Here is a 25,460-nt window from a genome sequence, read left to right as displayed (position 1 = left end):
AGTGCTCAGAGCCATTTGAACCATTTTTTTGTAAATCATGACAATAAGCTTGTCATAAACTGAGTAGTTACTGCAGACGTCTTGTATGTAACCATCCAAACAAGTCCTCTTACACCTCCAAAGAGGAATGCTGAACAACGATAAACCACGTCCTCGAGAAAGTGCAGGTAGGGGAACGCTACACTCCCGTCTGGAGACGGGAAGCAGGTAGGGCCACGAGACACTCCTGTTATCCAGCGGTCAAGCTTCATTATCAGATTACCAGACTCCGACTCATGATGCTCTAAAAAGAAACTATAATCGGCGAAACTTGTTGCGGTAAGTAAAAGAAAAAGCAAAACCACACACACACACACACACACACACACACACACACACACACACACACACACACTCACAAAACCCAATAATACGATTTAATTTTTAGCGTCATGATATAAGTATTTTGAATTAATTAGATCGTTATCAAACCGGCTGCTCCAGTCTGACTGAATAGCTGACTGAGTCGCCAGAAATCACGGGAAGACAAAGGATGCAATGTCAACAGCGTGTCGCTCCTTCGCTGCTGAAGCCTGTAAAGTTCTTTTCCCTCCATACTGGCCGGCCGGAGTGGCCGAGCGGTTCTAAGCGCTACAGTCTGGAACTGCGCGTCTGCTACAGTCGCAGGTACGAATCCTGCCTCGAGCATGGATGTGTGTGATGTCCTTAGGTTAGTTAGGTTTAAGTAGTTCTAAGTTCTGGGGGACTGATGACCTCAGCAGTTAAGTCCCATTGTGCTCAGAGCCATTTGAACCTCCATACGGTTCTGGTAGTAAAGGCATCCTGACGGACCACATACAAAACGGCGGCGATCTGAGTAACAGTGAATAGTCGATCGCGGGCGCACCGTACGGCGCTGTGGAGCTATGGTTACTACGTATCTGGCTTTTTAAGATCGCGTCCGGTCAGATGTTACAGGTCCAGCCTGTACCGCTTTTGTTATGCTTTCTAGCGATAAAATAAAGAACGCACAACCGTGGCCCATTCGAAGCTAATGACGTAAGCGCGAGGAATTAGTGTAAGGAGGAAAAAGGAGATATATTATAAGGTTCAAAAATGATTCAAAGGGCTCTGAGCACTATGGGACTTAACTACTGTGGTCATCAGTCCCCTAGCACTTAGAACTACTTAAACCTAACTAACCTAAGGACATCACACACACCCATGCCCGAGGCAGGATTCGAACCTGCGACCGTAGCAGTCGCGCGGTTCCGGACTGCGCGCCTAGAACCGCTAGACCACCGCGGCCGGCTATTATAAGGACATGCAGATATACGAACCAATGCTATTCTTCCGCCTACATCTTATGTTTTTCTTCGAAGGTCGAGCGAGCCTAATACACACTGTAACAACCACGCCAGGAGCAGAGCGAGCGAGGTCAAGAAGAATGAGCCGATCTGCCGATTCCAACGCGCCCCTTCGTCCGCCTCCATATTTGTGCGATCAGAGCGGTAGAATGTTAAGCGAAGTAAATGGTGCAAATGGCTCTGAGCACTATGGGACTTAACTGCTGAGGTCATCAGTCCCCTAGAACTTAGAACTACTTAAACCTAACTAACCTAAGGACGTCACACACATCCATGCCCGAGGCAGGATTCGAACCTGCGACCGTAGCGGTCGCGCGGTTCCAAACTGTAGCGCCTAGAACCGCTCGGCCACTCCAGCCGGCGTTAAGCGAAGTAGCCCAGGTTCGGTTCCTGGGTGCGTCGGAGATTTTCTCCGCTCGGGGACTGGGTGTTGTTGTGTCCTTACTTTCGTGTCGTCTTAGTTGACATTACTATTGAATTGGCTGAATGGTCACGACCCGAGAGCAAATAACTTTAAAAAAAGAAAAACTGGTTCCGTCACGCTCGCGGGACGCTCCTCCTACTCGTGTGGAGACACGCAAGTGTGAGCGAGAGTTCGTCTGCATTGCGCCTTCGCCAGAAGAACAGATAATTGTTTAATGAATAACTTCTATTTTAACATAAGAATATCTCAGGAAGAAGACTGAGCAGTTAAGAAGACTGTGCATTTAGTTGTTATCATAATTGCCAGATTTTAGGCCTGTTTACTGTTTTTTTTTTACTTTAAGCACATTAAATGTATATCTCGTAAAAAATTGACTAAATGGATTATTAATAATCGACTGAAAACACCCACCTGACATTTCTATGTAAAACAGGTTGTCCAGCATTTAGGGCAAAATGTCAGGCTAAATATAATGCCGAGACCGCCTTTTCTATTTTTGAACCGGCAACCCTACACGGAGGGGACGAGATGTCCATTCGTTTAACACTTGCGGTCATTTGGTGTTGCGTTTTAGGATTGTGGAAATACTGCCACTGCGTTATTCAAGATTCACCCTGGACACCTAGACACCGTTGACCTCGGAAACCCGAATTCTTGCGGTTTTCATTACCCATGCGTATTGCACTTTTAATCGTACCTCGTTCAGAGTCGGGTGGATCGCGAAGTGCTGGCAAATCCAATACACGCCTACCTGTAACAGGCTGGTTAAATTCAACAGTTGTGCCATACGCCGCGTCTAGCAGCAGTATACGTGGCACAACTTCAATTGGGACAACACTTCCCGTGACATTTGGCCTCTCAGTTTATAATTATTGTAATCTCTTCTAAGCCGTCAGAGTCTTTGACTCATCCGAACTACGGAGGAGCCGTTTGCTCGATTCTGGCGCATAGCAGTTGGCAAATTCAGATGGGAAGTAAAGTGATGACCCGTACTGCGAAAAAGAGTCTTACTGGCTGGTGCTGTGGTGCAGTGATGTGAGCTGACGGTGACAAGGACGGGGGAAGAGGGCTAGGTGGACAGGTAAGCCAGCTGACGCCAGCCCACAGCCCAGAGGGAGAAGAGCCGCTCCATTACGGAGTCAGCTGCGCCCCACAAATTGAGCTCGCCTCGCTCCGTACGGGAAAAATAACGACACCGGATATAATCTGGAGAGCCGGCCCGCGGCTTTTTAAAACCGAATCGATACTGCCGGGCCGGGATCTCGCTCCGTCATTACGCTAATAAGGCGACGCAGCTGCAGGACCACCGCACCGTCGCTTCCGGTCGCGGGGGTCAAACCGAGGATCGAACGCGATTCTGTCCCTTCGTGCACTGTGGCTGCAGGAGGAAAACAGCAAACATTTCCATAACGCTCACAGACAAATGCATCCCACCTTAACGCCAGTTGGATCAAGGGGGTAATCGGTCAGCAATAGACTTCCTGACAAAAAAAAGTGAAGTACCCAAAAGAGAAACCGGAAACGGTTGGTAACGGTGTTATAAAGCCGTTGTATCCTATGTTGTAACTGGTCATCCACACCCTGGATGCTGACACTCGGACGGAGTTGACGTCCGACTTGGTCCCACACATATTGGAAATTGGAAATTTGTGGTAAGTTCTATGGGACCAAACTGCTGAGGTCATCGGTCCCTAGGCTTGCTGACTACTTAACTGAACTTAAACTAACTTAAGCTAAGGACAACACACACACACCAATGCCCATGGGAGGACTCGAATCTCAGACGGGGTGAACCGCACGAACTGTGGCAATGCGCCGTAGACCGCACGGCTACCCCGAGCGGCTCTCACACATATTCTACCGAGAACAGATCAGGGGACCCTCCTGCTCACAGGAGTACCTCAACATCACGCAGAAAGGTCATAGAGACACGCGCACTGTGTGGACGAGCATTGTCCTGCTGGAAAGTGACATCGCGGTACTGCCGCATGAGAGATAACACATAAGGACGACGGATGTCCGTGACGTATCGTTGGGCCGCCAGAGTTCCCTCAATCTCTACCAGCCGTGATCAGAAGTCGCACCCGATGGCTCCCCACACCATGACGCCAGTAGTATAACATCTACCCCACTACAACATCGCGAGAATGGGACCACTTGCCGGGTCGCCGCCATACTCGAGGACGACGGAACCTAGATTCACCGCCACTCATTTGCAGTTCATGCTTCCCGGTCACGGCACGACTACAGACCTAGGCGCCGTATTGCTGTGTTATGCATGGGACGGTAATTCCCTGATCCAGCTGCTGTTAGTCTCCGACCTATGAAGCGCGAGGACAGCGAATGTTGCAGTGAGTCAGTCACTTGTTCTCGGATGGCAGGTGCAGATGTGAAGGAGCTACGATGTGTTTGCAGCACAATACGGCAGTTCTCCGTCGTGGTGGTCAGGCACGGTCGCGCGGAACATCGACGATGGGTATGTCTGCCATCACGTTCCCATGCAGTCCAACAACGGGTCACTGCCACGACCGAAGACCCAACAAATCTCGCCATTGCAAGATACGACCGGCCGGCCTAATGAAGACCCACAATGAGGTCCCTTTCAGACTGTGACAGGTACTGATAACGCTGTCTCAACGACTACGCGTCTAATCGTGTCCATCACAGCGATCACTCATCGCCTGACGTTGTTCACGCCCCTTATATGACCTACCAGGCATTGTGATAACACTAATGCACTCTGGTGACTGTTCTACCTGTCACAGAGAATTGCAACTCTAATCATCTGCATAACTGGCGTTGGTCTGTACGTTTACAAAGTTACGTTGACGTCCCACCATGTCTTCTGAGAATGTCCCTTTGTTTGTGAGGCTGTGTGAAAATGTTACTTACAAACAGTTACCGCGGGTACCTAGTCTGAGAGCAATTGGATAGGATGTGATGAGTTTGCTATCAAACCTGACTCTTGCTGTGACAAAATCGCGAAGAGAATTGTGTGATGTGTATGTGTGTGATTTCCTAAGGGACCAAACTGCTGAGGTTACACACTACTTTAAACTAACTTAAACTAACTTATGCTAAGAACAACACACACACCCATGCCCGAGGGAGAGAACTCGAACCTCCGGCGGGAGGGGCCGCGCAATCCGTGACATGGCGACTCAAACCGCGCGGCCACTCTACGCGGCGAAGAGAATTGAAAACTGATATTATGTATGAGGGAAATGAGAACAACTACGAAACGAAATTTAAAAACCTTTACAAGTGGGCCCCGGGATGCCAACAGGTCTTCTTGTCATCCTTGCCCTATAGTGTCATTACATATGGTATTGGATCAGCGCAACGCTCTTCAAGTCTTTGCCAGGTTTCCGAGCCTTTTAGCCGCTACTTCTTTAGCTCCTCTACTAGCCTTTCGAAGCTAAGTGCACCCTTACCGTCTCCTCATACCAGGGAAAAATCTTTGACAGTATTGGGAATCGAACCCAGGTACTCAGTGAAGCAGTCAGACACGTTGAGCGCTCTGCTACTTTTTCTATTTCACATTAGTTACTTATTCAGAGCCTTCCTTTACTTTTAAATTTATGGTACATCCACAAAAATGCGATGTTTGTATTTTCAATGACAAAATTACTCAAATAAAGAAAATTTAACATACATACAGCACCACACACATAACTACATGACACGGTTGTGAAATTGTGATCCATGGTACTTTTTTAATTCGTTATTTACATATCAACCGAATCTCTGGCCAAAAAGATAACGGTGCACTATTGGAGGAGATGTTATGAAAAGTTATGTGAGATGTGTGGGGGGAAGGAACTGGTAATTAGGATGTAAGTATTAGGAGATGATACGATTTCAGTTGGGCAGGAAGAAGATGGGTTGCAGCTTTCATTTTAGATGGAACAGGTGGAGCAGGTTCAATCGGTAGATCTCGGGGTCTGGGAGAAGGGGGCGGTTCTAAGCTACTCCCAAGCAAATCGTTTCCTGGCCCAGAAGAACTGATAAACACATGCTATGAGTAACACCGCTACTTCTGCCAGTCGCATCTTCAAAATCGGACAGCTGAGTTACGGGGGATTTCGCATCACATACTACATGCGACAGTGCACACCTGCTGCTCCGAGTAGATCTTGCATAAAATATCCCTTTTCAAGTATAAATCCACATGCGACACATCCAGCCTCATTCTAGCTTCGGATGGTGTCAAAAATGTTACCGTCCTGAGCTTCGTATGTTACTGTAATAATCAGTCAAAACCAAAACAAATGGAAGAATTTCATTTCATCCACTGATCTTTCTTCATTCGACTTGTGAGTGTGGATTTCCACGTTTGACATCCTTCTAGTTTCTCTCTAGTCAACTGAGAAAGGCATTCTTTCTCTCCTCATACGAACGGTTTCTCCGTTTTCCGGGTTCTGGTCCCGCTTCAAAACTTTGGTAAACTTGTCCTTGTCACTGTAGACATGTTTACCTACGATCTTTTTCGTGTTCTCGCCAACAACTCCGTATTTTCTCTTTAAAGTGACAACACTCCATGTCTTCTAAGTCAGCTGGTAATATGGCATTCCAGAGATATGTCAGAGGAAGTGTAGTCTTCTTTTTCTAAGCGATGCTGCTACTGGTTCTACATTTCGACTGATTTTAATTTATCGGTCTATCAACAAATTTTTTGTCTAAATTGTTTCTCAGTACCTTAGTCCCTCTTTTCACTAACTGACTGACTAATCCTTCTGTACTCGCTGCGATCGTATCTGAAGTAGATAAACCCCATCTATTAATAAAATGTTCCTCGAGTCAGTTATGTACAGCATGAGCCACTAACTATTGCCACCAAGAATAACTCCGAAAGTATGATAGGAACTTAAAAGTTTGTGGGACGAAAGTTGCGTCGGACAACGGGGGCCATAATATGACGATTTTTTGTTGCTAGGTGGGGTCGCTTCAGAGATACGAAGGTCAACTTTATTTTTTAAATGGGATGCTACAGTTTGGTACTTATTTTCTGACAGCGGCTATTGAGATGAATCCAATGATGTGTAACAGTAAGGTCTTTGAAGGTCAACGAACGTCACAAAGGTGGCATGAGCGTCCATTTACAGAACGTGTTCGAAGTGATGACCATTGGTATCAGTGCAGTGCTGCAATCTCCTTATCATGGATTGAGTGGTATTTCTTATCACATCGGCACTTACCGAAGCACATACTCTGACAATTCTCTCTCGCATATCTTCAGATGTAGCTGGAACGTCTTTATAAACAATGTCTTTTACGAGTCCCCACAACAAAAACTCATGAGGCGTCAAGTCCGGCGAACCAGCCGGCCACGACACATCTCCTCCGCGTCCAATCCAACGATTTGGGAATTGTCTCTGCAACTCATTTCTAGCCATCAGCGAAAAATGTGCCGAACACCCATCGTGTTGATACCACATTCTATTCCTTGTTCCTAAAGGTATTTCTTCCAACAACACACCGAATGTGTCTTACAGGAATGTGGTGTACTTCCTACCATTAAGATTTCCTTCGATGAAATTGGGGGCCTATAATTCTGTCCTCCAGAATCCCACACCATACACTCACTGATCACGGTTTTTGGTGTCCAGCTTGCCGCAGCCAACGCATTTTCAGTTGCCCAATAATGCATGTTATGCAAATTAACATTTCCATGGTTCGTGGAAGTAGCCTTGTCAGTAAATAAAATCAAATTAATAAATGTGTCATCCCTCTGAATCTGAAGTTAAGCCCATCGGCAGAATTCAATGCGACGCATACAATCCGTACCAGTTAATTCTTGGTGGAGACTGATAAGGTAGGGATGATATTTATGGCGATTCAGAACGTGAACAACACTACTCTGGCTCATGCCAGATTCCCGTGCGATTTGACGCGAACTAACAAGGATCTCGAACCACAGTGGCAAGAGTACCTATTTCCGTTTTCTCGTTATATCTTTCCTTTGACGGATATGTTTCCGATGCGTTAAAGATCCAGTTGTTCTCAATATATCATACACATATTTAAATGTGCGACGTGTAGGGTATGTTGAGGATGCCTTTCAGCGTATAAGTCTATAGCTCTAACTGAATTTCGTTGACATTCTCCGTAAATCAGAAGCATATCGACTTGTTCTTCGAAGGAATACATTATTCACTTTCGCTTGATTCGACAGTACTAGTCTTACCGTTCCTATTAGTGTTGTACTGCTAAACCGTCGAATGGTGTTTACATGTCAGTGGCACATTAGATGGAAACGCCGTATTCGGCGATTATCTACTATTCGCACGATATACGAGTGCCTATGTGATACGGAATACCACTCAATCCATGATTAGAAGATTGAAGCACTGCACTGATACCAATGGTCATCACTTCGAACACCTTCTGTAAATGGACGTTCATGCCACGTTTTTGACCTCCGTTGACCTTCAAAAACCTTACTGTTAAACATCATTGGATTTGTCTCGATAGCCGCTATGAGAAAATAAGTACCAAACTATAGCACCCCATTTAAAAAAAATAAAGTTGATCTTCCTGACGCGACCCCACCTAGCAACAAAAAACCATAGTCATATTGTGGCCCCCTTTGTCCCATGCTACATTTGTCCCACAAACTTTCCAGCTACTATCATACTTTCGGAGTTATTTTAGGAGGCTTTAGTTAGAGACTCACCCTGTATTTGTGAATATAGTCCGTGTGCTCGTATATTGGTTATTAGTCGACGATAGAGATGAATGTCCCCCATAACATAGTACCGCCACCTTGAGAACGTATTTGAACAGAATTTGGTCGCAACTATACACTTGGTGCCACAGGCAGCGCGATTCATTCGACAAAGTATCTTATTTCCATTACACAGCCTGCAACCGTGAAGGACGATCTCACTGCACGAAAAATGGTAGATGTACGGGTAATGTGCTATAAGCCTAATTGGTAACAATGTGCTATTGAAGACCTGCTACTGTTGCAATGTTACACTGCACTGCCCGATTCACGTAATTCGCATTACAGAGCAGACAAGTCTTCGACAGCCTTGCTCTTCCTCGAGACATGCACGCCCAACGTCTTGTTGGATCTGCTCGATGTTTTGCCGTCGTAGTGAACGGTTGTTGAATATTGATGAAGAAAGCACACATTCGTTTGACGAAGATCGCTCTAGGCAGCACTCGAACATTTCAAACAGACTTTTTCTTATTAGGACAATATTCCATACTGGAATCAGTGGCGGCTCATAACCACACATTCGTATTCATCTCGCAAACAGCTCGTTTCCGTGCCGATCTCATTTTGCGTCCAGACCGCACCTTGAGAGCGTATTTGAATAGAATATGTATTTTGGTCGCAACTATATGGTTCAAGTGGCTCCGAGCACTGAGGGAATTAGATTAGGAAATGAGACACTTAAAGTAGTAAAGGAGTTTTGCTATTTGGGGAGCAAAATAACTGATGATGGTCGAAGTAGAGAGGATATAAAATGTAGACTGGCAATGGCAAGGAAAGCATTTCTGAAGAAGAGAAATTTGATTTAAGTGTCAGGAAGTCGTTTCTGAAAGTATTTGTATGGAGCGTAGCCATGTATGGAAGTGAAACATGGACGATAACTAGTTTGGAGAAGAAGAGAATAGAAGCTTTCGAAATGTGGTGCTACAGAAGAATGCTGAAGATTAGAGGGGTAGATCATATGACTAATGAGGAGATATTGAATAGGATTGGGGAGAAGAGAAGTTTGTGGCACAACTTGACCAGAAGAAGGGATCGGTTGGAAGGACATGTTCTGAGGCATCAGGGGATCACCAATTTATCATTGGAGGGCAGCGTGGAGGGTAAAAATCGTAGAGGGAGACCAAGAGATGAATACACTAAGCGGATTCAGAAGGATGTAGGTTGCAGTAGGTACTGGGATATGAAGAAGCTTGCACAGTATAGAGTAGCATGGAGAGCTGCATCAAACCAGTCTCAGGACTGAAGACCACAACAACTACAACCGTCTTCTTTGACCAAAATAACTCCAGCAAGTTTTTCGCTTAACCTTTCTAACTTCATACACTTTAGATTAATTGCGGACTGGCGTTTTACGTGCTAACTGAGCTTAACTTCGCTCAGATTCACGAAACGGCCTTCTTGTCGTGTAACAAGCAAAGTATCTTTATTCAGGAAGTTCACCAACTTTGTTTCTAATCTCTCGTCGGCAGAGATGTCAGATTGTTAGTCCCTTTCGGACAGCGATGGAGAAGAATCTGTAGAGGACTTGTTGAGGGGACCGCGCCCTCCTTCGGCTGAAGAAATTTATGGAAACTAGCAAGATTTGAAGCCGGTTCTTTGCTGCTGTGATGCACACGTGATTCCACCGCTCGGTACCAATCAAGGCACGATCTGTGGTACTCCAGACCGTGCTGGCAACGAATGACTTGGCTGTGTACAATTTGAGCAGTTTCAGACGGGCGTTAAGAGGCGGGCGAACCCCGCCGGCCTCACACGCATCGCTTGGCCGTTTTATTGCGTCTCCTTTCGATTAATACCGCTCCCCTACATCAGCATTCATTACGCTGTGAGGACCACGCATCACACTCATCGCGTTTCCACTTGGAGTCGATACGACGGGAAGCTCCTGCCATCTTCATTGTAAATCTACGTATACAGGGTGGTCGGCAACAGTCTGAAAAGCTTGTTTGTGTGTTGCTGGAGAGGTTGTGGTGATAAAGAACCGTTCAGAAAAATGTCGGTACGTTTTGCTGAAGTTAGCAAATCAAGTCGTCGCGCGCGCAAATACGAGCTGTATGCTAGAGACAGCGGCGCCAAATGTGTTCTTCGTTTGGTTCCCTCAAACCGAACAAACGTAGCTTTAGCTCACTTAGCTTAAATTCATCACTTCCGATAAAGGCGCATTTTAACTGGTAATGAGCATTTGAGCAAGTGATAACACACGGACCCACAGATGTCTGCGCATTACCGCATTTTTTAGTTGCTCGAATTTGCGCGCGCGACGACCTGATTGGCTATCTTCGACGCTAAATAACTCGGAAACGGCGCAGCGTATCGATTTTTTTCTTAACAATTATTTCTCACCACAACCTCACCTACAACACCGTAAGAGTTTCTCAGGCTGTTTCTAACCACCCTGTATACTCCACATGCTACTGTAAGTGCATTCGGAGCCGGCCGAAGTAGCCGTGCGGTTCTAGGCGCTGCAGTCTGGAACCGCGAGACCGCTACAGTCGCAGGTTCGAATCCTGCCTCAGGCATGGATGTGTGTGATGTCCTTAGGTTAGTTAGGTTTAACTAGTTCTAAGTTCTAGGGGACTAATGACCTCAGACGTTGAGTCCCATAGTGCTCAGAGCCATTTGAACCATTTTTGAAGTGCATTCGGGTATCGAGCGAAGGGAAAATGACTATATATATATGCCTCAGTACGTCTCCTAATGTCCATTCTTCTTATGATCTTTACACGGGCTATAAAATTGTGATAGCGTAATGATCTCAAAATTTTCTTCGAATACAGGTTCTCTAAATTTAAGCAAGTTCCCCGAGCATTTCTTGTACAATTTCCTGAGAGCTAAATCGACCGGTTACAATCCTACTAGTATGTATCTGAATGCATTCGATGCCTTCTGTCAAACCTCCTCGACAAGGACTCCAAACGCTGCGAGCAGTGAGTGTTCTGAAACTGTCACAGTAGCATTCTGTATACAAATTCCTTTACAGATGCACTACACTTTCCCAGAAACCTTCCAACAAATATAAGTTTTCCGTTATTCTTCCCTGCCACTGGTTTCGCGTCTTCATCAAATCCCATTTCAACGACAAACACCACCTTCGTGAAATACTCAGGAATTATAACCCTGTTCCTGTCAAAATTCGGGACGTTAAGCTTGAACGTACGATCACAGATCGGAGACCGGATGAAAAAGAACTGGAGCCATTGGCAGGAAGTTTCTCAAGAGCTACAAGAAGTAACGTGAGAAATCTGCGTGCGACGCAGATATGGAAGGGGAGAGAGCAGCCACGAACATACGCTATACGTAAAAGAAGGGGAGATGAAATAGGCGGGAAAGCTGCTACCAGGAAACGCGGCAGCGAGAACTAGGGGTGTAAGGAGAGCGCATTGTGGGTCCCTCGACCGTGACAACGGATGGCTGCGTGGTGCGACAACTTCCATTGGGCCTCGGAAAAAAACCGGGGGCTATCACGAGTTATCGGGGCAGCACACGTACACCGATAGGCGGTGTCATTACGGCACAATTACGATTGCGAGCGTCCAGCGATGCGGGCTGCGCATCCGTCGTAAAAGCGAACAAAGAAGGCGGGCAGGAGCGCTGCAACTGCAACTGCAACTGCACTCGCAGAAAAACCTGTTTGCAGATTGTGTTGCAACGGCGCGCCGCGCTGCAGACGACGCCAGCTGCCCCGTCTCTTCTAATTACAGCGCCCTGCATCTCGGACACAGGTGCCATACTAGAAGAAAGGACGACACGTCCCAGTCCGTGACTTTTCGCAGTTGACACGGCTATTCAGCTTTTTCCGGTCCCTTAGGGTGCTAGAGGAGACTAAACTGCGTATAGCGAACTCCCGACTAACCAAGTCAGTGCTGCTGCGGGCCTTCACGGATAACCGGAAAATACGGATAATCCAAAATACACAGGTTATTTACTGCATTCACAAAACGTATCAAATGTCACATTTGATAGCCCACTTTATTACTTACGCGTTACCCACAACGAATTTACAAAAATAACTTATTAAAACACACTGTATTTCCTATCGCCTTTCATTCGCTTTCGGGAAATAATCGTCGTCATTATGTCTCTGTCTGGTTTTCATCACTTCTTCCAGAATACTGTTCTTATGTTTCTCGATCGCCTTCTCTTCGTTTTCTTCCTCTAGCGAACATACTTTGTTCAATATATCAGCGTCGTCTTTTCGTCGTCTACGCCTTCACAACCAGAAATTTGTATTCTAAACGAAGAATATTCATTCTAATTATGACAGAATACTTCAGGCTAGAAGCGAATAGAAGGTTTTGAAACGCAATGCTACAGAAGTATGCTGAAGATTAAGATGGGCAGATCGAGTAACTAGTTTCGGATGCTGAAGCGAATTGGACAACAGAAATTTATGGTAGTGCTTGATTGAAAGAGGGACTCTGTTTACAGGACACAGCAAGGAATCGCCAGTTTGGTAATGGAAGAAAGTGGGGAGTAAAAACTATAGAGGGTGACCAAGGAATGATAGAGTAAGCACGCTCAAAGGTATGCAAGTTGCAGTAGTCATACGGGGATGAAAAGGCTTGCTCAGGACAGACTAGAGAGGAGAACTGTATCAAACCAATCTTCCATCTGATGACAGCTATGAAACAGAAACAGAGACTTCGATTTTCGTTTTTCTCGAAAATGGCCGAATTATGCACGGATAATCCGCACTCTGATAATCGGCAGCTTGCTGTGCTTTTAGGGAAGAAAATAACGATAGGGAATTAGTATTCCACTTTTTCATTGGAATAAAAAGCATACACCTTAGGCTAACAACAACAACAAATGCTCCTAGAAGCTACTCAGACTGACGACCACTAGGCTCAGTTAGTGGATTAGAACATTTTTATGATAGGTATGTAAGTGCTGCTCCACACTGAATTTGTTGAATTGTATATTTAACGCCTAAGTGTACAGCTGCTTATTAATGAATTTTCTCCCACGGGATCAAAATGGTTCAAATGGCTCTGAGCACTATGGGACTTAACTTCTGAGGTCATCAGTCCCCTAGAATTTGGAACTACTTAAACCTAACTAACCTAAGGACATCACACACATCCATGCCCGAGGCAGGATTCGAACCTACGACCGTAGCGGCCGCGCGGTTCCAGACTGTAGCGCCTTTAACCGCTCGGCCACTCCGGCCGGCTGGACATCACGCACATCCATGCCCGAGGCAGGATTCGAATCTGCGACCGTAGCGGTCGCACGGTTCCAGACTGCAGCGCCTAGAACCGCTCGGCCACTCCATCCGGCCCCACGCGATCCAACACAAGTTGCTCAAATTCTGCTGAGCAAAAAATTCTTTGTCTCTGTGGCTTCAATAGCCCAGTTTCTCTAAAGTTTCTATTCGTGATCACAAATTTCTTGCAGTGAAGATGAGACACGTTCCGGAAATTTGTTCCGATTTCCGGCCACTAAATCCTGCAGCATCATACATTCAACGCATGTCTGCAAGTTCGCGTAACGCGTAATGCTCCGTCTTCTACAGCCACTCATGAACTTCAACAGTGGCAAATTCCACCGCGGACACATCACGTGGGACTGGATACTGTTTATCGATTTAGGGATGCCAACATCGATGCTGTAGGCAATTGCTGGCCTTGAAGACCCGTTTGTTGTTCATTCAAAAACTCCTATCCCATAACACATTCGTTTTCGACCATTTGTTCATTATCTCAAAACACAGTTTTAACCTGGAAGCCGGCCGGAGTGGTCGTGCGGTTCTAGGCGCTACAGTCTGGAGCCGCGGGACCGCTACGGTCGCAGGTTCGAATCCTGCCTCGGGCATGGATGTGTGTGATGTCCTTAGGTTAGTTAGGTTTAACTAGTTCTAGGTTCTAGGGGACTGATGACCTCAGAAGTTGAGTCCCATAGTGCTCAGAGCCATTTGAACCATTTTTTTAACCTGGAAGTTTGGGTCACTTAGTATAAGATAAACTTTCCACCGATAACAGTTTTAGTAATCCTCACCTTGCAATATTAGCTCGGCGCATAGGTTCGAACAAGTTATTATCGCACAAAAACACAATGCAATACATGTCACGAAACGTAAAATTCGTATCCTTTCACTGCAAGGTTTACAATTCAGAAATGTAGTTAGCCATGGCCTACAAGTTCCTGGAAGTAACAGTGCGTGCGGACATAAAGTGTAACGACCACAAACATTCAGTTCCAGATAAAGCAAATCGCAGTCTTCAGTTCCTTTGTAGGATACTGGGAAACTGCAGTTATGCGAACTGGCGGGTAACTGCAGAAAAGCGCGTCTTATCTCGCATAAATTTCCAGCTACTACTTTTGAGGACCAAATTTATGAGTACTCTTCAGCACCACGTGTATTGCTCGGCAGGGACCTTGAAGGCCAAATTACCTCGCACGAAGTCATATAGCCATATAAAGACTCCTTCTTTCTACGAATGAAACTTAAGGTACGTTAATATGGACCTGTGGTACAATAAGAAGGACATTTTTTCGCGCAATTTGCGAAACATAGGTGTAGTTGGCTAAGACATGCAGCTTCACAATCGGTTGATAAGATAGCAGTGTAACAAGTCGCGCCAGCACGACGCCGCAATCTTGAGTAACTTCGTCTTCCTAAGTTTAAAAACTCTTGTGCCCTTTATTACTGTGTCCTGTCGTCACACGGACACGTTACGCTCATTTGAAATGGACGGTCGCGTACTTCATCATTCGGATCTCCGAGTATTTTTTTTTTTCGTTTTTAACTGCTTGTGTGTCATGTTTTTGAGGACGCTAAGAGAAAACCAGCTCGGCATTTATGTAGACAGATTGACCAGATGGACGATCGTTACGGTTGTTGCAGTTTACCTCCTTGGTTCGCTGGACAGCGTGCTACCGGCACTTCTAACAAGGCAAAATAAATTTCTGCGGGACTTCCGGATATGGCGGGTATATTGCCACGTTTATTCCAGAAATCATTGCGTCAGAAGACTTATAAAGCGCCTGAAAGGAGCTCGTTAGAGATATCACTGCGAACAAGCTGTAATTATCTTGAACCTTACACACACATAAAGACAAATGAAATCCTGTTTCAGACTTTGGATAGATTAATAAAAAGTTGATGAAAGCTCTTTCTGTTCATAAGAGGTTTCAAGGATAAACCGAATTTTGCATGGGAAGATTCTGAATTAATTTAACAATACGTTAATGTCGCAGACGAATTATGCTGGTTCAGAAGAATAATGAAAGAATTACTGTCCGATAAAAACATAGTGACGAGGAAATAGATCCCCCGTAGAGAAAAGAAATAGAGACAGTGACTAAGAAACAGTCTAACCGTCTACGGAACCGTGCAGTCGCTAAACTGAGAACTAAGAGCTGATGGAGCGCACCATTTTCAATTACCAGAGAAATATATTCCTGCGCTTTACTGATACATTAATTTGCTACTGACACTATAAGACGACCCAGCAGCATCATTTCGTCGCTCAACCGTTAATGGAATTATTCCTCGACTGTAGAAAGAATTTCAGCAGGCGTCGCGAAATGGTTTAACGAAAGTTTTGCTGGAGCACAAACAAACAGGCGCAATAAGATAGACGCCTATAATCCACACACACGTAATGCGGTGATTATATGACTATAGAAGAACTGCGACGAAAACACTAACTATTTACCTTCCGCGTTCAGCTGCGACATGTTATCAGAAAGTTTATATATATCTGCTTTTTGGTTTTCCACGCTTTATCAGAGCGACTGGTAACGGAAAACTACGGCTAATCGATCATTTGAGACCTTCTTATTTATGGCACTCATTTCTACAAATTACGAGTACTGGAGTTCAGACAGCGCGTACTGAGTTGAAGACGATTTATGGTAGTCAGCGAAATATTGCATACCAAAAATTAATCTGTAACGCGACAGCTGAACATAAGTTTGATTGTTTACTTTGTGGAAGATATCAACTACAGCTTATCCTTGCCGGCTTCTCATTCGATATAGGATGAGTCTTCCCAGTACTGCTAAACGGAAATCATTCATCATAACTGTATGCGCTATACACGACTAGACTTAAATATTGTACAAGATATGTATTCCGTAGCGCTGACTGAGATGTGACTAGAAAGTTGGTAAGGATTCCGCATTCTATCTACGTACGTGCAATTAGATTACTTCTAAAGGCAAGGGGTGGGGACGGTTTCATCGTCGTTACTAAGGAATCAGGCAAGCATTCACCTGAAGTGATTCAAGGGAAGCCACGGAAAGCCTAAATCTGGACAACCGGATAGGTCGCAAATGATATTTCCGAGTCTTAACTTTCTCTATAAATTTAACTGTAATCCTGAAAATAGTGTACATTCTGTTCATTATTCCTATGCATAAAACTAACGGCAGTTCTGTGTGCATAACAAACAGCGGCACGAATACACATTTCATACCTTAAAGCTGATTTCTGACAAAAAAAAAAAAAAAAAAAAAAATGTGTGTGAGAAAAAAATGTAACCGCGCAGCTACCAAATATGTCTATTTTGCTTACCAATTCAAGAGCAGTATAGCTCCATTTTCAATGGTAACAGTTCATTTCATTCGTTTAGGGTAGTAGTGTACTAAAGCCATGTCAGATCATTGTCCACTAGCAGTCAAAAGCAGTACAAGCCCCCAAATGACGTAGTACAAGAATGAACATAAAAAGACGAAACAATAAAGGCCAGTTTCAAAATTTTTTGGCGAAGGAGCGTGTATGAACGGCAGTTGTTCAAGTATCCTGTTGAGCGTTACAAAGGCAAGTGCATGACCTAAGATTCAACACATTTGATAGCACGGAGATTCTTTCTTCATTTATACCATGTGGGTCCACTGCATTGACCACAGTCTGGAGAACCGTCAAGTATTCACATTTCACTGAAGCATCCATCGTTCATTGTAAATTTGTGGTTCAAATTTTTCATCTATTAAAAAATAGGGGAAACTGGCAAAGAGTACCGAGAACAGACGTTTCTGCCAGAGGACAGTCTGCTGAAGGAGCATATTTCATATATTTCAGACGGTGGATATTAAAGACCGCAGTTGTTGCAAACGTGACAGCGTCATTAACGGAAAGCTGATATAGTGGTGTGGACATTAGCGGAAAGGCTTTGTCTGATGCTGCTCGAGGGAAAAATGCTGACGTCTCCCTAATGGGCGAGACAGATTTTCAACAAACTCGCATAATATTTTGCGGGAAAAAATGGTCTTTTAGCGATAGTCGTGGGAGAAGTCATTCGAATAAAATAATGAAACGAAACGCTCGCGGCGAAGCAACGAATGTTGCGTTAATGGAAAGTAATAGCGGACGCGCACAAGAATGATGCCGCCCGCTTCAGGAAGGAAGCGAAAAAAGGAAACCGTGTCTTCTGATTTATTGTGCGCAACGGAAATATTAAGAAAACCCTCTCCTTCTCGGGGCGCCTCTACTCGGCTCTTGTACTTAGGTTACAAACCTCGCTTCCTCTGGCTGGCTTTTGTGCCCGACGAAATAATTTTACACCGAAGACACAAATCAATTGGCGGCGGTCTAGCTGGCACGCACTCGCCACAGATAACACTTCTCACACCCCAGCCCACGAAATGGTACACGGCGCCGCCCTTTTAATTAGCGTATAAGAAAAGTTTTTCGCTTAAGCGGACCGTATTATTTGAGGACTTTGAAAATGGAAGAGTTTGCCGGCGAAATTCTGAAGCTGTAGGATATTAATATTGGATCGACATACGCGTTTCAACTTGCGGTTTTTTTTAACGTAAAAGAAGGAATATAGTTCACGGAAGGTATTGTGAAAAATGGACTGTTCTAGTCAGAAGAGCAACCGGTATCGGTGCATGATAATATAGGCTAAATTATAGTGGGCATATTAATTGTCTATTGCGATACTCGCCGACCGTGATAGAGATTCCTGAACCGTGGACAATGTGGTTTCTCCGCGTCCGACACTGGTTGTTCATACCCGAAGATACTGCCTCTACAGGCGTCGCCAACTTTAGAACGACATTAAAGGCGTAAACGAGAGCAGCGGTGCTTGTTTTCAGTGCTAATAGAATTTAAAACAATGTCAAGCCTCACGCATAACAATTGCTAAAAACTGACAGCCCCACTGTCTGTATTGGAAAACAGCTAAAGAACACATTTTGGGGGAGTACTTTGTTGACAAATATTTCAGTAGGCGACGGGGGTGTGGCTGGCTTTGGGGCGGGGTGTCCGCGGTTCGACCCCCGCGTGCGCCATTGCTGCGCTAGGCCACGCCCCGCGGGCCAGCCTCCGGCAAAATGAGCAGGGCAATGACATTTGGCGCGCTCGCGCGATCGATACAAACATCATCGCATCGCTCCGTCCTTATTGTTTCTCCTGCGAGAGGGGCGGCGTTAACAGTCTCGCGGTACCAAGGGCAATGTTTCCTCCAAACCACGCACGCGACAGCAGGACTAGTTCCTTACCGTTCCTTTCCTGAGCCTTCCCGAAAAGTGAGTTATGTCTACCATTTAAATTGCTAAATACGGGCACCAGTGGCGGCGAAAATAAAGGTTGCTTTAGTTGTGACACGTTGCTCGTTGGGCTCAGAATACGCGTGGAGAAAATGTTCTGAACAAGAAAAAGTATTCGGGGACTTGAACAATTCATGAAATTCTGTAATATTTACTATTGGAATAAAGACATTTGACCCAAACTACGACGTAAGATAATGCTCACATTGCTTAAGTCAACACACTTTACACTTGAGATTGGCTACACAGCCGAAAGTACGTGGCAGTGAGCAGTATAAAATAAATGGATGGTTTAACCCAACAATAACAGCCAGTGCTGCACAGTCAAGAAATTTATCATGGCTGGGGAACCCACTGCAATTAAATTATTGAAAAAGTGGCTAGGAGGGGATTCTTATTTCAAACATCACAAAGTGCGCATCAACACAGCGTGTATAAAAGAAATTTTAATTACTTTTAAGACAAGGATAACGTTTCTGGGAAAAAGATTCAAAACAGTTATGGTATACAGAGAAATATAATACAACCACAAGATATCTCAAGTGATTAGTACGTCATAAAGGAATTGTTGCTGGATCGTCTAACACCCAGCAGAGAAAATTTACTTTTCAACGGCGAGTCTGTATTTTTTCAACCTAACAGTAATAACAGCTTTATCGACAATCAGATCAAAATTTGACACGTACAAGTTGAAATGATCTGTCCCGATTGAGATATGCACTTCCCTTTCAACGCTTTTGTGGTATTTTCAGCACTCCTCTCCCACCAGCGACAGGAGAACTTTCTGATTCCTCATTTTCTTGGAATCGATACATAATTATTAAGTTACTGTTTTAACTCCAGTTTCTGAACTGGAAATATATTCAAAAATTTTTGACTCATTCAACACCACTAAGGACCTATTTACTTACGATCTCTGGAAGGAACATTAACATATCCCTTGTTTTTAATACACGTTTCGTATTCTTGTTTTATAACATGTTCTCCATCCTTCATTGAATATCTCCTTAACATGGATCTATGGAACAAAATGCACATATTTTAAAATATTTCTGTCCATGTATGACTTCTCCATTTCCACTTTACTCCAATAAGTCCTTTATGTCTTTTTTATTTTCCTCATTTCCTCATTGCGTGACTGAATTCCTTTTTCTTTGTAATTTTCTGTTCTCTGACTCGCTGGGAGTGAAGCTTGTGACATTTTCTTTTGCAATCTATCAGTGGCGTTAGATCTGTTAGTATTATCAGTGGTGAACTTGACAAAATAATAAGCAACAGTAAATATTGGAATTGACATGTATAGACAGGTTGGCCAGCCGTCCGACTGGTATTCAGACTTACCGTTTAGAGGAAATTCTCCGTCGCGAAAAAAAATAACTGTCGTCAACGTTGTTGTGGATGTCCCATGTACTAAACTGTATAAACGAGTTACAGGCAGTCAAGTAACTGTAAAAGGATCGGGTTATATTCGAAATGTTGCGTTAGAATTCTGAACTGACATCACCAGTGAACTTGAAACCTTTTACGTTCTGTGATTAGTCCGGACTGACATTACTTTGTCAGTGACCTTCTCGGACAGGTACGATACAATTGAAGCGCGATGTTATTGCTGCGTTGTGATTAATTCTTCGGGTGATCTTCTTTCTCGTGTAGGAATTAATAGCCTGCAAGTGCCTCCCAGTGACCGCGCAGTGTATCTATATGAGAATTCACCACTAATACCGAGCATTGCCATGTCTCTCACTGTGCGCATTCTTTCTCTTGTTACTTAAAATTTATGTTTGTCGTCTGGTTAGCATAAAATTCTCACAGCAGGCACCGCCTTTCATCTAGAATCGCTGCTGTCATTACGCCTAGATAGTCTTCGCAGTCTTTACTACATTTCTTTTCTTGTTCACAAGTCGACAAACAGTGTTTGCACAGTCACAAGTTTTCGATTTGGTAGTAATCTAGTCCTTCACTCTGAACTCTACAACAAATCTTTACACACCCTTGGATTAAAATACTTTAAAGAGTACTATCACCTGTACTATTATCCTCCACCCGTAGCCTATGTAGAACCTATGAAATGTTCTACCACGGGATAGGGGACACTCGACAAGTAGACTGGCGTGTATTAATCAGTCTTAAGTTTTCACTTTCGATGCGCATCCATGTGGCGTATAGTGTATTACACCGTCCTTAAAACATGATGAACAGCGGTAGTTGGGCATCCGGCAGACACGCATCGACCAACTGGAGCCCACATGAATGAGTTCTACATGAAGATATGCGTTTACTTGGTTACTAAGTTCAGCTTAAACACATAATTATTCTCCTGAATTAATACTTCTCCAGAAGTAGCTGTGCTTTCAAATCAACAATAATTTTTCCTGTTGTTTTCTTGGTATTTTTCCTTTTCTCGTGAATTTAAGTCCTTTCATTAACCTCCGAATAAATAATTGCTTTTGAGGCATAAACTTCAGCTTTACTGAGGAATAATCTCTTTCCCATTCTCTCTACAGGGTTACAATGCTGAAAACTGTGGAAGATGCAGGACAAACATATCAACGAATGCAGTTTTCTAAAATTCTTCCGTTCTTAAATGTCTATTGTATACGCAGGAAAACTATCCGTACCATATCTGAGGAGCGTGATTTTTATTTTTACAGCTATATTCTACAATCGCGTCGTTTTATTTAATTCTATGTACATTCTTTTTACTTTCAGTTTATTACACGATGAAAACACCAACTATATGCGTTGTTGTTATTTCATTGTGGTCGTTTTTATTATACAGTCTTCCACTGAAAATGAGAACACAACACCTGTAATTATAAAAGATAGAAGGAGTAACAGCTTATACTGAAAGGTGCTGAAAGTCGAAGGCTGTGGCTCGTTACATAAAACTCCGAAAAATAGCAGCCGTTCAGAAGATTCCGACATGATTAAGAGTTCTATGGTTTACTAAGCGAATACTACGGAAGAAAGACAAGATACAGTCAGCGCAGCAAAAAACACAAGATTTGTAAATCAGCGCAGCAAAAAACATAAGATTTGTAATTCAGAGAACAAGTTTCGAATTTTCCATTATTCTCCTACGCCACTGGCGACGAATACCGGGATAGTTTGTCACGGGGGAATACTTCATAAACTGCGCTGTGAATGTAGCCTCGGGAGGAAGAATAGAGACTAAGAACTTGAATATCGAGACGTAACTGTAGAGACAACAGTTGAGGGAATTACATGGGAAACGCGTCACATAGTAACTAGTCTGCCCAGATCTAGTACTATATTCGCTACATCTCTACGTATGGGTGACTGGACCAGACAAGATCAACGATAGGCGATGAATTGGAAGAGACAACTTCCATGAAACCAGGCCCGTGAATAGGCTTACGTCAGATGCACAGCCGTCGCCAACAGATCAAAATGCCAACTCGTTTTGCCGACGAAACAGAGAAAAAATACTGTATTTACGCACATTAATAAGTGTCGATGATATTAGACTACATGCTGTGTGAGCTACGGCACGGTGTTGCAACAGTGACTCACACGACGGACTGCTACGTTTCGTCTCCAGCGATGTACTAGTACAAGCAATAAAACACAGCTTGCAGAATTAGTTTCGAGTCGCCGTCTTTTTAACGGCCTCTCTTTATGAAACTTTTACGCTTATTCGCTCAAAAAACTAAACGACTCGGAAATTATTTCGAGAGTCAGTTAGAATTTTTGCTGTCATATAATGGTTGACGGGTTTTCTAGATTTCTTAGTTATTAAGCGGCCTATAAAACGTGGGGAAGGAGCAGTAAGAATGCCATTACTTGGTAGGCCAGCGAGCACACACAAGCGCTCATTTATCTGCAGCGCAGTGATAATGTACTACTATATTCGCTGACACATTTAGCACGCACCACGAGAATGACACTCTTCAGCATTCGGGACAGGGGCTGGCTTTAAGAATACGGCATGTGACTACTTTTTTAAAGTCGATGTTAAAATAAGACAGAGAGTACGGTAGTACCGTCACCACTTGAGGATTTATTTATTTATGCATTTATTTCACCTGGCATTTCTACCGTCTTCTAGTCTCCTCTTACATATGACCAGACATCGTCAGGGAGTTAATATTACAGTTTGTATCGTACGTGAGCAATGTATAATAATAACAATAAATAATAATAACAATGCAGTAATGAATATATGGAATCTAAATAATGTCAGTTTCAGTAAGATTATCTTAAACAATTTCTTCATTACGATCTTGTCGATTGTGAGTGATGACATCTATCAGAAATGTATGTCTGCAGAACAGAAGGAATCAGCATGGAGAAGAAACTGACTGGTCAGAGGAAGAACGAGAACTAATAGTGTAAGATTAGCAGAAATAAAAGGGGTTGAGAAAACCGTGGAGAGATTACAGTAAGAAAGCGGTACTGGTTCCTTGTTGGACAGAACGAAAACAGCGGTGATACACCGAGAGGGAAACTACGTCGATCATAACAGATAAATCTCCTCTTGAGTACAAATTGGTTTTGGATGAAACGCATGTTACATGGCAGTTTGTTCCAGAATCTTATGGCTGAAGCGGAGGAGATGCAGAAACAGAAAACAAAACAATAATTTGTGTACTTGCAAACGGGCGGACGCATCCTCCATTCATTATTTTAATATTTCGTGTTATTCAATGGCACAGCCAAGATGTTGGACGTATCCGATCTGAATTTATATGTAGCAGATACAAACACCACAGCGGAGAACAAAGACATACGCGCCACTTCGGTGGTCGGAATTATGTATGGGTGTGTCTCTTGCAAGGGTGGGATACATGAGGTGGAATCCCCACTGGAGGATACTTGGTATATGTGACATTCTGGCAAAATGGTAGTCGACCAGCTACCGCAACGCCTTCTGATAAAGAATCCCAATTATTTGAGCGTTCTTATTTCTTTCATTGATACATCACAGGAGAAGTGAACAATGAAATGCTTGCCTGGAACGCACTATCACTGCTTCATTACGAGCACTTAATTCCGGACTCAAATAGAAATAACAGCAACTGGTGAAGTGGTCACTCTCGCCAGAATTCCTTATTTTATTGAAACTTGCCGGCTGTATTACGCATCAGCACATATTTGGAGAGTGTTTCGGACCGCCCATAAGGCTTCCATTGTAAGTACTAACGAGACATCTAGCACGCAAATCCTGTAAAGCTTCCGCCACACGCATTCTCTGGAGTACAAGACTGCTACATTTATTCGGGAATGGCTGGACGATATATATCAACAGCGGTCGGCTACAAGTCTGCTTTTCACATCCAATGAGCTACTGCTCTCAGTTATAAGGGGAGATCAAAAAGTTTCCGCTCGAAGGCCGTACAGGCCGAAATCGGGATACCAATCAGGCAGAATCACCGTGAGCACTTAGGCAATCATCCCACCGACACACCAGGTTGAAGATTTCCGTTTGGTCGAACACCGCGTCCTGCTGCGTGAACAAGTCTGTAACTGCCTGCTGCACGTCCTCGTCCGACAGAAATCGTTGACCCGTCAAGGCCTTATTTAAGGGGATGAAGGCGTGATAATCGCGTGGGGAGAGATCATGATTACAGGTCGGGTGCTCGAGTGTCTCCCACTTCAGTTTGCGTAACTTCCGCGTTATGACATTTGCGATATGAGGACGTGCGTTATTATGAAGCAGCAGCACCCTTTGTCGCAGTCGGTCTTCGACAGACGTGCTGCTCCACGCACATTCTTCATTCTCCGACGGATGTCTACCGGTGTTCGTCATTCGGCAGCCAAGAAAAGAATAACGGCAAGTTGATCCTGTTTGGACGCATAAAGACACGAATGCCACGCTAATCCCGTGCTACATGTCAGTGCTTATATACGCGCGTCGGGGTCTCGCTATGTTGTATATACGCTGCAACGGCGCCCTGAAACGGAAACTTTTTGATCGCCCCTGATGTATTTCCACAACGAGATGAAAACACCTCTTATTAAGAAACACAACAAAAAGAGAACGCAGAGCTGTCACCTGCGGCACGGAGGACTGTCCATTTGCTGCGCCGGTGTAGGCAGCGGTGGGGCCGGAGAGGGAGTGTAACACAATCTGGCCAGTTATGAAGGTTACCGCCGCGGTTGCAGCGGTGCGCCAACGTAATTGAGTCACTCAATGCACTTACTGAGAGCTGTTGACACTTTTAGATAAAATGCAAATGATGTGAATTCGGTTACCCTTCTCACGCCATTATGTACACATGCGTTACAAACCGACTAAGTAGTACTACGTACGAAATACACGATCTAACACAAAAAAAGACGCAACTCGAAGGAATTATCCGAATGCGACGGATATCGGTAGATGTGGTGGACATATGCAGACAAATAAATGATTACAATTTCAGAAAAAATAGATAATTTATTCAAAAGAAAGAGCTTAAGAAATTGAGCAAGCCAAAAACGCGTTGGTCCACTTCTGGCC

The 25,460-nt window shown here is 44.2% G+C and overlaps 1 protein-coding gene across 1 annotated transcript in view; it reads right to left on the bottom strand.

Moving 5' to 3' along the window:
• The window catches only part of LOC124721099, a 336,010-nt gene that overhangs the window by 117,469 nt on the left and 193,081 nt on the right, over positions 1-25,460 (bottom strand). The window lies entirely within an intron of this gene.

Source organism: Schistocerca piceifrons, chromosome X, assembly GCF_021461385.2.
Source record: "Schistocerca piceifrons isolate TAMUIC-IGC-003096 chromosome X, iqSchPice1.1, whole genome shotgun sequence".
Classification (NCBI taxonomy): domain Eukaryota; kingdom Metazoa; phylum Arthropoda; class Insecta; order Orthoptera; family Acrididae; genus Schistocerca; species Schistocerca piceifrons.
This window is presented reverse-complemented; position numbering and strand designations above follow the sequence as displayed.